Source organism: Leuciscus leuciscus (assembly GCF_965113295.1).
Source record: "Leuciscus leuciscus genome assembly, chromosome: 19".
Lineage (NCBI taxonomy): Eukaryota > Metazoa > Chordata > Actinopteri > Cypriniformes > Leuciscidae > Leuciscus > Leuciscus leuciscus.
This window is the reverse complement of record NC_138743.1, coordinates 3626988-3641927: the sequence shown is the minus strand read 5'-3', so window position 1 is coordinate 3641927 and position 14940 is coordinate 3626988. Positions and strand designations below refer to the sequence as shown.

General features: G+C 36.4%; 1 protein-coding gene across 1 annotated transcript in view; it reads right to left on the bottom strand.

Moving 5' to 3' along the window:
• Nucleotides 1-14798, bottom strand: part of disp1 (dispatched homolog 1) — a 69748-nt gene extending 54950 nt beyond the window's left edge. Inside the window, exon 1 of the mRNA XM_082147125.1 lies at nt 14526-14798. The gene's annotated coding sequence lies outside the window, so the exon portion shown is untranslated. The remainder of the gene's footprint in view (nt 1-14525) is intronic.
• Nucleotides 14799-14940: the final 142 nt, after the last annotated feature.

Below are 14940 nucleotides of genomic sequence, written 5' to 3'. Positions count from 1 at the left end.
ACAGACATATTTATCTACATTTATACTACAGGGCTGTTGAATGCTTGAGTCTAATTGGTTGACGAATGTTCTAAGATGTGCCATTATTTTCAGGGAAACACAGATAAAGTAGTTCCAGGCAGATTTTGACCGCTTTACACTTCCATATCACTTCACCACAGGATTTCAGTGATTTCAAATGTCCTTACAGCGACAACAGCAGAAGAACCAAAACCCACAACGACTCTGACCAAGAAAATAAATATAGTACACAATAGGATACAAATGACAAACTATTTCCATGTTTTTTGCCACAAAATTATGTTTTATTATGAACAGAATGCACTTATTCTCTCCCCCACACACACTCAGTACGGACACACACTCACACAGATCTTGTTGTCAGCGCTGCTCTGATGATTTTATCAGTAAAATGGTTTAGCAACTTAAAAGCTACATGACATTTCTCACTAGTGAGGTAATAACGGCGCTGTTCTTGAAGCAGATAAACTTACAGTTTCACTATTAGCAGAATCAGGTCATTTAAAGCAACACTAAGGAACTTTTCCTCTTCGGTCGCCCTACAGGTTGGATGCGGAATTGTCCATTACCAGTGTCGTAAATAGTTTCTCCGCCCGCAGCCTACCGTCACACACACTCGCTGTTTATCCAGCACCGGCACTGGAATGAACGATGTCCACAGACTAGGTAGAGTATGTTGCATGATTTCATTAAAGTATGATGTATTGCGACATCAGAAACGAAGAAAAACGAAATAATGACTATTGTAAAAAGCAAGTCAAATTTGTAGTTTTCTTATGTCTCATTCAAACTACAGAAACGAGACCCGGTTTGGCAACCTGGCATAGTGTGGTTATAGCAGATATAGAGCTGCAAAGCGAATCCAGAAGTGCCGTTCACCCTGTTACGACTTGATGAACCACTGATACGATTTTGGAAACATTATTATAAGGTAAAAAATGTTCCTTAGTGTTGCTTTAAATATGCTTTAATCTCTCTCTCTCTCTCTCTCTCTCTCTCTCTCTCTCTCTCATAACTGCATTAATAACTGCATTAGTCTGCTATCAGTGGCTCAAGTCGCTGTTACTAACTCTGAAATGACTAGCAATGGAGGCGTGGGATGAGATGCGTAAGAAATTAGTCCCACACACAAGAGCGTTTTAAGGACAAAAACCTGATAAATGTCTTGAGTTATTGAATTATTGAAATATAATGCACACCCGAAGTGTAACTATCATTATTTTCTAATAATTCAACGGCCCGTCGTCAATTACTAAAACAATTCAATATATGGAAAAATGGAGGAATTCGGAGAACATGTTCGAGTGATGATGCAAACGAGTTAAAGATTCAGAGTTCGGCACTGACTTACTCAAATGAACATTCTGAAAATGAATGGCAGTCTAACAGCAGTTCTGCCACTGAAGTGAGTGACACTCTTAAAACATCTCTATCTTCACACTCTCATACTTTAGGAAACGTAATGGCCAATAAAAAAACACAGTAAAATAGTTATGGTTTCCACAATGTAGCATAACATTATTATCTCCCCCCGCCTCCAGCGCTCGGCCTGTGATTGATGTCTGCATTTCTGCCATTCCTGAGAGAATCCGTCTCTGTGGATTGACAGGAACGTTTGCCTAGTAAACAGAGACATTCCTCTGACACCGAGCTCTGTGAATGTTTCCTCTTACACACACACACACACACACACACACCGTGTCAGCTCAAAACCACATTTCTATTTTGTTGTCCAGGCAGCAAAAACGAAGTGAAAAGAGTGTGAATTTCTATATAAGTTATGATTAGAGATGCACCAATATGAACATTTTGGCCGATACCGATAACCGATAATTCTTTATATTTGAAAGCCGATAACCGATATATTTCCCGATAAATCTAAATCCACATTTTTATATGATTTTGAGAGCCTGATTACAAAAACAAAAGTCTCAACATTAAAAGCTTTATCCAAAACACAATTATAATGATGCTTCTATTATAATTTTATGAAGCCGATATGACAGACTGTCGTTAAACATGTTGCATTAGCTGTATTTTCCTTTTTTTAAGTGATTTTAATCATATTTCTAGCAATTCAAACCCATTATGTTGAACAGTGCACATCTGAAGTGTCTCAGCTGGAGGAAATAATCCATAATTTATCGGCTTTAATATATCGACCAAATTTTATTATAGGGCCGATAACATTATAAATTAATATATATCGGCCGATACCGATATGGTGACCGATATATCGTGCATCTCTAGTTATAATAATCAGAAATATTTATTGAGCATCAAATCATCATATTAGAACGATTTCTGACGGATCATGTGACACTGAATCGTCACGCATCACATGTAGAACAACAACGATGAGGAGAGCGGGAAAAAATGGAAGTGGGAAAATGTGTCGGAACACTTGGGAAGTGGGTGAACAAACAGGCTTTATTCACATCGGAGCGGATTCACTTCATAAATTCCCTTCATTAGGAACAGTCGCTCGGATAATTGGCTTCTTTAGGGGGAAGTGGAAGAGGAAGTTGTTTGGTCTCGAAATACAAAGCTGGATCTCTTTCTGGAATTCAAGGTGAAGCTCTAAGTCAAAAACACACAGAGTGTCACGATCCACACATACAGGAAAGGGAGAGAAACAGGTGGATCCAAAAACAGCAATTTTATTAGTAGGGCAATCCAATTCGTCGTCATCCATGCAGGGGTCAAAATCCATATTAGCAGTCCAAAGATACAAAATAAACAAACAAGGAACAGAACAAGAACAGATCAAGAACAGACGAGGAACAGACTTGCGCGAAGTGGCGTGATATACAACAAGGACTCCGTAACACATACTAAAACAGACAGGGTATAAATACACAGGTAAATGACAATGCTAATGGGGAATTGGCTGAGTGTAATAATGAGTGACAAGGATCATGGGGAATGTAGTTCGAATGTGACAGACACCGTGGGGAAGGAGGACATCTAGTGGTGACCCAAAGAACACAACCCAGACACTGTGACACAGAGACGCTTCATGTTCTGTTGCATGAATTAAACCTGAGAAAGATATATTTCTACAAGTTCCTGCCGAGATGGTTTGATGTAGTGAAGAAGAAAACACAAGCACATTTGGTCCGGTAAGAGGTTAAGCAATGTCTTCATTAAAGACAGACTGTGCATCACTAAAGCATGGACACAACAGACTCACATATCGTTTCACTTCCAGTCCGGCTCAGAGGAAAATTTATTTTTGTGGATGCAACACAATCTGAACAAAAGATGTTTTTCTTTCCCACATCCCACGCTTGGATCGATCCTGATCTTTTACCCTTTAAATCGTTCAGTCTGGCTTGAGTTTACGGAGCAGAGACCGGAGAAGCGTAGGCTTGGACTGAGTGATTCAGCTCTCAGTGAGATCAGTGTCGGCTCCTCCTGCCAAACATGAGCGCATCCGAGCGCTGGAGGAATACACAAAGAGCTTCTTCTGTAGAGGAGAATACACACTGTCACGGTCACCATTTCATGGCTTTAATCCAGCCTGTGCATTTTTAAGAAGATGTCTGAAGTGCTTTTGACAGAATGAATGAATGAACGAAACGAACGAACGAACGAACGAACGAACGAACGAACGAACGAACATGAAGTCTATTTTAGGAACATTACTCATTTTAAATGAATAAATAAATGTATAGGCTACATTTATAGATAATGTCATATGAAAACAATTCTGATAGAAAATACATACTAAAAAGATATAATTTAAAATAAATAAATACAATTTTCATATAGAAAATGAAGCCTATTTTAGTATCATTAATTATTTAACATACATATATAAATATTTTTAGAACATGAGGCCTATTTTAGAAACATTATTTATTTTAATTATTTTATAAGAAATAATTTCTTATAGAAAATGATGCCTACATCAGGACAAATCATAATTTAATATAAATAAATAATAAATACATACTTATAAAATATGAAGCCAATTTTAGGAAAATTTGTCATTTAGAATAAATAAATACATAATGTAATATAATATTTTTTTCTGAAAGAAAATAAAGATTTATTTAAAATTTAAAATTAATTAATTGAAAACAATTATTTATATTATATATATATATATATATATATATATATATATATATATATATATATATATATATATATATATATATATATATATATATTTATTACAGAACATGAAGCCTACTTCAGGACCATTCATCATTTAAAAATAAATAAATAATTATAAATAATTATAGAGCATAAAGTCTATTTTAGAAAAAAGAAAAATTTAAAATAAATACAATTAATAACATTTTGTTTTAGAAAATGAAGCCAATTTTAGAATCATTAATACTTTTAATTAATTAATTAATTAATTAATTTTCAGACAAAAAAATAAGGACATTTCAGGACTTAATCAAGAGAGTGTGTGAGGAAAAGTACTTGATGTACTAAAGTCTGGAGAAATGAAAGGATATCAGGTCATGAAGGAGCATTGAAGAACACAAAGATGTGATTCAGAAATTAAACAAACCACTCAGTTTAATTGAAATGGTGAAACTTCCAAGTCATAAAAACGCTTTAGTCTAAAACCTTACTAGCAAAACATTTCTGCAAGTAAAACTCCACAACAGCTCTGTTCAATCTCAACTCCCTCTCGCATCAAGAAGCACATTCATCTTTCAAATATCCTTTCCCTTTTTTCCCACAATCAAAAGCCAGAATCCTAATGGATGTTTTTGTAGCTCAACTGAAGCAAAGTTAAAGATCGTACGGAGAACTACAGAACCAATTCACTTTGACAAGCCTCTGCTAACACTGTTCTGCTAACTGTACGTTCACATCTTCTCAAGAAAACAGGCTGTTTGCTCACGGCCAAGTTCTTTTTCATTCTTTGCTCAGGGGTAAAAAGAGGTTATAATATGTGATGCTGGCGTCCAGACGTTTAGATGAATATGTAAATATGAGCTGCGCGCTTTCCTCTCAATAACAAAATTAACAACAAAAATGACAGCGGTGAGAAAACAGCAGTTCAGAAAGCATCTGATCATAGTGATATGGAAATGTTTGCTCCAGTTCTCCAATTCAGCGCTGTATTTATAGCACTTTATACAATAGATCGCTTTAAATCAAACAGATTTACAGTTAAACTTGGAAGAAAAAGTGATGGTGTCGCTTTCAATAAGAATTACAACCATTTTCTACCATAAAGCAGCTGGTTTTAGTCGACGGACTCAAAGGAAGAAATGAACCAGAGTAGATTTACACGTGAAAGAAGGCGGAGCCTCAGAGCCACGCCCACATATTACATCATCGCCACGGACCAATGGGAGTTCGTTCTTTGATTCTGCTTGAGACAAACTATCCAATCGTCTCCATTGACTTTGCATTGCGAGAAGCTGCCTCTTAGTCATTTATGACTTATAACCAAAAACAAAACCATGTCTAAAAGCTGCTATGTGACCAGGTGTACAGCAAACAAGCTAAATAACCCAGAAATAAGCTTTTAATAAGCTGTGGACCCCAAAAAACGAGTGTTTAAGGACACAAAAGTCCTTACAAGTCTGATCACAGTGAACATTCAGATCGGTGTTCGGATCCAGAGAGAGCGGTTGTCATGTATAAGTGTGAAACAGCTTCACAAACAGACTTTATAACCACACAATATCGTTATTTCTGTTACAAATATTCATATTATCACAGAAGTACTGAGATAAAAGTTTATAGTTCGGATATAAACACTGAGTGATCAAAATAGAGTAAATCACCTTCTTGAAAGTAACTTCAAATATAGATTGTATCATTGCATCGTTACACCAGTAGGTGGCGACAAGAGACTGTTAAAAATGTGTTTATCACTGAATCATTCATTCAAGAGATTCGTTCAAAAGCACTGAATCATCCAGTAATGAAACAAGTCTTTATGAGTGAGTCGTTGAATCATTCACTCAACCCGATTTTTTCATTAAACTAAACAAAAGATTCATTAAACATTTTAAATAGACTGCAGCGATTAACATGTAGTCAGAACCTCTAATAAATTGCATGTTATTTTGTTCAGAATCATGATCTCCGCTTTAAACAAAATCCTCCATAATCGTGCAGCTCTAATAAGAGAATATTTCTGTCCTAAATATGTGCAACAGAATCTTGCCTCAGCAAACATATTTCAGCACTTTTTCAGTACAGACCAACAAACCATGGCGATTAGAAACCTGGCTTAAACTGAGCGTAACCTTCAGACGGGATGTTTGGTGCTCGTCCAGAGAAGGCCGTCGTCCCAGATCTTTCCTCTGGTTAGTGTCAGGCTAATGATCTCTCAAGCCCTTCTGAAACTCTGGCCAGATTTACAGCGCTCGGAGACGGCCTACGAAAGGCACTCCCGACGCTGGCTAGTAAATATGACTTGCATTTGCACATTTTTCCAATTTATCTCATTGAATTAGGAGTGCAGACTTTTGGACGCTGCAGCGAGTCCTTGAGCAGAGCCATCCGTCTTCAAGGCATCAGCTGAAAACATGATAAATGCGAACAGGTTGTGCAAGGAAACTGAATTTCGGGGCAGAGGGTCACAGAGTCACAGAGCGATCAGTTTGAGAAAGGGTCTGATGTCATGTTTCTGCATTTGCATCTCATGCCACATTTAGTCTGCAGCAGGTTTAATCTGATCCATGCAAAAAGGCCACTGAATATATCACCAAAAGCAGAATATTTATCTATAATCTTTAATTTAATTGTAAAAAAAATATTTAAATAAAGCTGAAATAAAATAATATATAAATATAAGGTGAAAAATTATAAAAAGAATCAAAATTTTTCATAAAAAAATTATAATAATTTGAAATAAATACATTTAAAAAACTTTATTAAAAAATTATTAAAAAAATATTTTAAATAAAATGATTTAATAATAACAATAATTGTAATAAATAACTAAATGATTTATTTACATTTTTTATAATTTAATTAAAATGACAAAAGCACACACCAAAATGACTAAATCTGAACTAAAATTTAAACGAAAACAGAAAAAAATGTATTAAATGGAAAACTAAAACTGAAATATTTAATATTAAATATTAAATAAAATAAATAAAACAAACTTTACTAAAAAAAATTATAAAAATAAAAAATATTGTAATAAATTGTGTTAATTAATAATAGTATTTATAAAAAATATACTAATTTAATAAAAAAAATATATATAAAAAGCACATGGAAAAAAAAACTAAACTAAAATTTAAATGAAACCAGAGAATTAAATTAATAAAAACAAACTGAACCAAAAAATACAATATTTTAATTAAAAAGTTTCATAATAATTTATTTTAAAAAAAGAGATATAAACAAAAGTAATAAAAATGACAAAAGCACATAACAAAATTCTAAAACTTTAACAAATTAAAATTAAAACAGAAGATAGCTATATAAAAACATTCAAAATATGAATAAAAGCTATAAGGGTATATATAAATAATAATAGACATTGTAAAGTCAATAACAAAAGGCATTTGCAACCCGTTTACTTCTATAATGTGGAAAACCAGTAAAACAAAGCGTAACAAGCGAAGACCAGCCGGAGTCTTTCACTCCTGAGGTAAGTCCACCTGGAGGACATTTCCCACATCTTTCTCTACACACCGAAAGAAAATATTCTGTGGCAATAGTCAAACAAAAACCTCCAGCTGTACTCCACAATAATGCGCTCTGACAACTCTATCCAGCATGGTGACATTTTGGGGGGGAAATAAAAAAGTGGAACTAATACACAACACCTGTTTCTCCTCAACAACCCCCATCATATCAAACACACCCGCAGTGACAGCTGAGAGAGAACAATCTGACGGCCCACAGACAAACCTGAGGAAAACCTGGAATATCTCACATGTGTGACCCTGGACCAAATCCAGTCACATGGGTACATTTTAGGAAATTGAGATTTATACATCATCTGAAAGCTGAATGAATAAGCTTTCCATTGATGTGTGGTTTGTTAAGATAGGACAATATTTGGAAATCAAAACATTGAGAAAATCTCCTTTAAAGTTGTTCATTTATGTTCATGATTGTGCTGCATTCACTCACAACAATAAATGTTTTATATATTTACAGTAGGAAATTTACTAAATATCTTCATGGAACATGATCTTTACTTAATATCCTAATGATTTTTGGCATAAAAGAAAAATCGATAATTTTGAGCCGTACAATGTATTGTTGGCTATTGCCACAGATATACCCGTGCGACATGTGACTGGTTTAGTGATCCAGGGTCACATGTGACTTCTGAACACGATCCATTTCTCCAACTAAAGGCCCACGTTTGGAGGAACCACTGGTTCCAATTACAGGACTGTAAAAGTGATACATATCCAATATCCATGATATGGGACAGAGAAAACTGAACTGATCATCCGCTAGTATAGATTATGGGTCTTTTTTCAAAAGATATTAATACTTCTATTCAGCAAGGATGCATTAAATTGCTCAAAAGTGACATTTATAATGTCACAAAATATTTCTATTTCAAATAAATGTTGTTCTTATGAACTTTCCATTGATCAAAGATTCCTGAAAAAATGTAATGTCACAGTTTACACAGAAATATGAACCGTTTTCAACATTGATAATAATCACAAATGTTTAGCAGATGGTTTTTTTTATTTGCTTGAGCATCAAATCATCATATTAGAATGATTTCTGAAGGATCATGTGACACTGAAGACTGGAGTAATGATGCTGAAAATTCAGCTTTGATCACAGGAATAAATTACACTTTACTGTATATTCACATAGAAAACAGCTATTTTAAATTGTAATAATATTTCAAAATTTTTACTGTAAAATAAATATTTTTGTTCAAATAAATGCAGCCTTAAATGCAGAATATATATAAATATACCTATATAATTATAAACACGTATACATAGATTAATATATAAATCAAATGAGTAAACCTGTGAATATAATTTTAGCACGAGAACTGAACCTGACAGTTAACAGAAAATGCATTAAAATCATTGTGATATTCAGTGATTGTCGGCCCTTATATAAATGTTATTATGACAGGTATAATTCATCAGGGTTTCTGCAGGGTTTAATCGAAGCATCACATCTAGCCCTGAAAGCGAACCCTCGGTCACAGCCTCCACAAGAACACTCCGGCTAATGACTAATTTCCTCTCGTTCTCTTGCCATTTATTTGCCAGTGTTTGGGTTTCATTCGTAACACAATCCGGTGCGGCGAGCAGCTTCTACAAGCAGAGGTCAAACGACATCATCAGGGTCAAATCCAGTGACCCGAGTCTGGCCTCCATCAACTCACAGATTAATATCATCCCAGAACTAGAAGAGAGTGTCAAACTTAACTATTGTATGGTTGATTCATCAATTCTGTCATTAATAATCCAAGTGAAAATTTAATAAACAAGTCAACATTTTTATTGACACAATTGATCAATAAGCATCTCTGTGCACTTTCATTTGCTCTGCCAATGATTTGATTAAATTATGCAACTTATCAAATGTGTCTTGAGAGTATTAAACCACCAAGCAACACCCTAACAACCAGCCACAACACCCGGCACTCACACACAACAACCTTGAATCGTGCCAGTGACTTTTGCACAACATTTTCTTAAAGTAACTGTAATCAATTGGTGCATTTGATGCATTTTTAACACCACTTTTGAACTCAAATAAACATCCAGCTGTTAGAATGTGGAAGTCATTCATTTAAAGTGGGCCTATTATGCTTTTATACATTGATAATGTTCGTTAGTGAGTTTAATGTTGATGTTTGAGCACAAAGCAGGAGTTCTTCTCTATATCAGTGTCAGTGTTTCTGAACTCCTGAAACGCCTCCATTGTAGTCTTGAGTTTCTTCCGGGAACGAACACGTCACAATATTCCTCATTTGAATAATTCATACGCAGAATAAAGGGGCGGGGCTTGGTTGAGTTAGTTAGTAGTGTGTTAAACTGGTGGTTATGGTAAGGGGCGGGACATTTCCCAAACACTCTCGAAGTACTCGACCAATCACAACACACTGATCCAGCTGACCAATCAGAGCACAGTGTGCTTTTCAGAAGGAGGAGCTTCATAGAGACAGAAACTAAACAGAGCGTTACTGACAGACTGGGAAGAGAGGAGCCGCAAAAATGGAGAATATGGGGAAAATGTGAACATTCAAGCGTGTAAACCTAGCAAAGGCTAAAATAAAATAAAAAAATCTAGCAGACAACAAGACTAATGAAGCTATCGCCACATGCAAGCATCAAAAGGAAACTCAGAGCATCTTAACCGGTGAGTTAAACTACAGGATAGTAGGGAGACGCACAACAAGCCCTCCAGAAGAAGAGAAGTATGCATCTTTGGACTTGTTTCTGTCCCAGATCACTTTTACAGCCTCTTATCATGAAAGCCTAGAGTTAACAGAACAACATCTGTTTTCCTGATTGGTTTTTATCCCTTTTGGAAGGTCCCGGACGTTCGAGGGGACACATACTGTGCAAGCGGAAAGAAAAATCCAGCCAGTCATCGCCAGAATCCTGCCAATAAAAAGGGACGCAAGTGACAAATCAGCAGGGATGAGTCTGGATATAATATTTCAAGGTCTTTGTGTTGTTTGCCAGTGTTTACTGTCATCCAGGGTACAGACTGAACACAGCAAAAACACATTTGAGGCTCGTATATTTGGTCCGTCAGGCAATATTTCACATTCAGCCTCAATGGTGACTAACTTTACCTTTTACTCCGGGTCACTAGAGTACACTGACTCTCGTAATGGCACATTAGTAAACTGGCACCCTCTTGTGGATGAGCGCTCTCACTGAAAACATGTCCTCATCATTCCTCACAAAACAAGGAATTATATTTAATGCTTTTTCATAAAGTCTTTTGTAAAACCATTAGGAGTTTTTTTCATTGCATTAAATGGGCATTTTCCACACAAACTGTATTGCTCACATGTTTTGCATATGTTTTGTGATATATATATATATATATATATATATATATATATATATTTATTTATTTATTTATTTATTTATTTATTTATAATTAGAATAAGCAAAAATTGGGAGATAAATGTCATTTAACTTAAATGTTTCATAAAATAAAATGTCAATCATACTGTGATTATATTGCAGTGTAAAACTTCAAATACATAATGTCTTCAGATTAATTGCATCTAACATAAAAGTTTTTGTTTGTATAATATATGCATGTGTATGTATATATATATATATATATATATATATATATATATATATTTATTTTTATTTTATTTTTTTAATGCACAGTTGTAATTTCAATTATTCAACCTCCATTGCAAATCAGGTTTATTAGCTAAATGTACAGACTTTCAGCTGTTTGCAATGAACAAATCAAACTAAAGTAATTGAAATAGCTCAACAGAACAAATGTTTCAAGTGGTTTCGCCAAATTCAACTGAAAATGCAACTTTTATTGACCTCTGAAGCCTCAAAATTATTCAACCCCTTCATGGCAAGCATCTTTAGTACTGAGTAGAAAACCCTTTTGCTGTTCTGACCTGCTGCAAATGAGATGTAAAACCAGACACCAGCTTCTGGCAGCGTTTCTGAGGAACCTCATGAGCAACGGCCTCCAGTTCAGGAATATTTTGGGTTTGTGTGCTGGAACCGCTTTCTTCAAATCCCACCAGAGATTTTCTATGGGGTTGAACCTGCCTTTCTCAGAAATCTGGTTGCAGTCGTTGATAGCTTCCTTTTTCTGCCCCGTCCAGGTATTATTATAACCACTGTTCTTTTAACATTGGACTTGAGAACTATGTTTCCAACAGTGTCTCCAGGAACATTTTGTGCCGCCGCTATCTTTGTGTATCGTGTTCCATGTTTGTGAAGGGTGATGAGATCTTCTCTAGGGCTGTCACTTTTTATTCGATATTCGAATATGCATTCGAACATGACGTGAAATATCCGTAATCGAACTATAAATAAACGATCCGGTTTCTAAAGTGCCATGTGTAGCACATTTTTTACAGTTTATGATTAGACGGACCGTTTTTTTAATTTTTTATTATTGTTTGCCACCTCGTCCAGTAGCGGGCGCTCTAAACGTATTGTAGCGTCATGACCAAATCAAGCGAATAATAGCCAATAGCCACCCTGTTTTTAAAATGGAAGATAACGCACAGAACGCCTGAGCGGACAATTACGACCCCAACTCGTCTAAAAAGTAGTGTCTGGAAATATTTTAGGTTCTAAACCGTAGATGGTAAAGTAACCGTTAAAGATAAGGTAGTTTGCTTAAGTTTACTTACGCATCTTCAACATCCAATCTTCGCGCTCACCTGTCGAGTTACCATCCAAATGAGGCAGCGGAGTCAGAGACACAACAGGCGGCGTCTAACATCGTGTGACTGCATACTTTCCTGCACAACCGGTGAGATGGTCCTCACTGCAGAACACGAAATCCAGGGGGAGGAGTTGGATCCAAATCCAACTCCTCCCACCTCACATATACCTAAACCTACCCATCTCCACCCCTTATATCTGGATCCAACTCCGCCCCCTGGATCTCGTGTACTGCAGTGAGGTGCTACTGCAACCGGTCGGCACCTTTTTTTCCATGTAGCCTAATTTTGTGATTGGCTATGCATAGTGGCACTTCATATAGATTTTTTTCTTTTTTTTTACACAGGCTATGGCTTGAGTCCTGTTTATGACTGTCAGGCTGTTAATAAATTTGTGATTGAATCTCCGTTACGGTGTTTTTTTTATATTTTTTTATATATATATTAGAATATATTGCTTGATATTTGATATCCGTTCGAATTTGATTTTTCTCAAAAGTGACAGCCCTAATCTTCTCCTAACTTTTTGAAACATTTTTTCGGCATCTTTCTAACATGCAGTCAAACGTGACACTCAACACACCTAGCCAGTTCAGATATTTCATGTGTTCTAGCTCAAGCACACCTGGTGCAACTAATGAAGCCCTTGATTAGTGAGACAACACCTGTTTTGCAGATTTGTGCTGATGTGAGGGATTCTATTCAGGGGGGTGAATAATTTTGCATTTTCAGTTGAGTTTGGGGAAACCACTTGAAACGTTGTGGTGAGCCATTTCAATTACTTTTGTCTGATTTGTTCATTACAAACAGTTGAGAGTCTGTACATTTTGCAATAGCTCCTGTACCCTTACAGTCCATGATGGCTTGTTCTGCACACATGAAGTATTTTAAATAAAGGGGAACTGAACATCAGGATATGTTTTTCTCTTTCTGTTTTGGCTACACTTACAAAATCTTGGCTTGAGGGAAAAAATCATTTTGTCAACTTCAATTAAATTCCCATTTCATTGCTATTTTCTCGTTCCGAGCACGTCTGGCAGCCTATGGCGAACTCTAACGACATGCACAGGGATATAAACATTTCCATGTTTTCAGAGGAAAAGCCTTGGGAAACATGGCGTCTATACCCTCTCGGCCACTTATTCTCATTTTTCTCTGTCCTGGAATCGCTGATGAAGAATTACAGCAAACAATGGGGGAAATTAATCTGCCAACCATGTGCACGGATACAGCAAGCAAAGATGAGCTGAACTCAAGCAGCTCCTGAAGTCATTCCAGGACACTATATATCTCTCTCCCTGAGTGGATGCTTCAACATCGAGCGAAGAGACGAGGGCATTTCAGTGAAACATTAACAATCTGGGTCAAACAACAACATGTCAGAGGACAAACGAGAAGATCTGCGGCGGAGCAGTTCAACATGAGTTCTCACATATTCTGACCAACAGATTTCCATGATTTTTCCATTACTTTAACACTGTTCCAGTTGTTCATATAGAGCAGAAGGGTTTTTAAAAATAATTTTACACACTCATAAAGAGCGATTTATATTTGAATATATTTGAGCGATTTGAAATATTTTAATTGGAATTTTAATCTAGAATATAAATATCATGTTTTATGAACTATATATATATATATACACACACACACACACACACACACGTTCACTCTTTGACAATATAGGTGAAACCTGGGATACATGCATGTAAGAATGGGGGGGGGTCGTCTCTGGTGGGAAGAGTAAACAGAGAGAGAGAGAGAGAGAGAGATGCATAACAATACTGAGCAGTGCATCCCTCTTCAACAATACAACTCAACACAACCATCCCATACATTCACATCACTAACACACACACCAATACACATCCAGCTGCAGTCACACAAACATGGCTCGAGCGCGCACGCTACACACACACACAACCTCAGAACTACGCATCAAAACAACCCGGTGAAACGCAAAAGTTGTGCCCTAATACACTCGCAAGACATGTTTCGCCCACTAAAAGCGGAACACAACATAACACAGAGTGAAAACACGGTGCCTGCGCAGAAGTGCTCGCAGCAGCGCGCGCTGATTTACAGACGCGCGTGCGTCATAATGGACAACACGTCATAATGGATTAAAAGATACAAAGTAACAGCGGCGGGCGCGCCAAATTCTCCTTACCTCAGTGCGAGCACGATGCGCGATGGGACAGGCTGGTTTGGCTGGTTGGTTTGATGGGAATGTGGGAATGTGGGAAGGAACTACAGGAAGTGAGGGGCAGATCCCGAGAACATTCACGACACGCAAGACCTGCGCACATCAGCCGGACACAACACAACACTCGGGCCGTGTCCCAATCACACACCACCACACTACACACACCATTCGAGAACTAGTGTGCAATGCACAGTGCATTTTGTGTACTGCATTTCACAAAGGCCATGTTCGAGCTGCTAGTTTACCGAATACATATACTGCTTATAGTATAGCCTGCTATTTTTAAACAGTATAGTCTAGGCTATGTGTTCATGTTGCATGTTTAATGTCCAGTTATTATCTCAGAAATCATTATGGTAACACTTTACTTAAAGCATTT